The following is a 466-nucleotide window of genomic DNA, read 5'->3' on the forward strand; positions in this document are numbered from 1 at the left end:
AAATTAGTTTTGTCCGGGCAGGATTGAGTTTTTCATTTCCTTTCTCTTATATTTTCCAAAAAAAGCAACTTTCATTCTTCGAGTATCAATCAGCAAAAGGAATTTTTTTTCATGGTTGAGAAGAAAGATTTGTAATTAGGGGGTCAAAAGACCCACATTTGAGCACCAGGTCCTCAGCTGTGTGACTTTAAATACATTATTTTCTGAGCTTTCATGTAGATATTGAGGATATTCACCTGGGTAAACTTTAAAATCTTATCTAAGAATTTTAAGTTGTAAATGTATATTAAGTCTATAATTTTTTTTCCTCAGTAATGCATAAAAGCAAAATCCTTTGAAATACCCAAAATATTATTAATCATTAAACATTGTAATTACTTTGATTACTATATTCCAATGTCTATATTCTATGTCAATTTTGGGGATATGAAAAAAGTTATGTAATGCCAGAGAAACTCAGGCAAGA

The sequence above is a fragment of the Sminthopsis crassicaudata genome, chromosome 3, assembly GCF_048593235.1.
Source record: "Sminthopsis crassicaudata isolate SCR6 chromosome 3, ASM4859323v1, whole genome shotgun sequence".
In the NCBI taxonomy this organism is placed as follows: domain Eukaryota; kingdom Metazoa; phylum Chordata; class Mammalia; order Dasyuromorphia; family Dasyuridae; genus Sminthopsis; species Sminthopsis crassicaudata.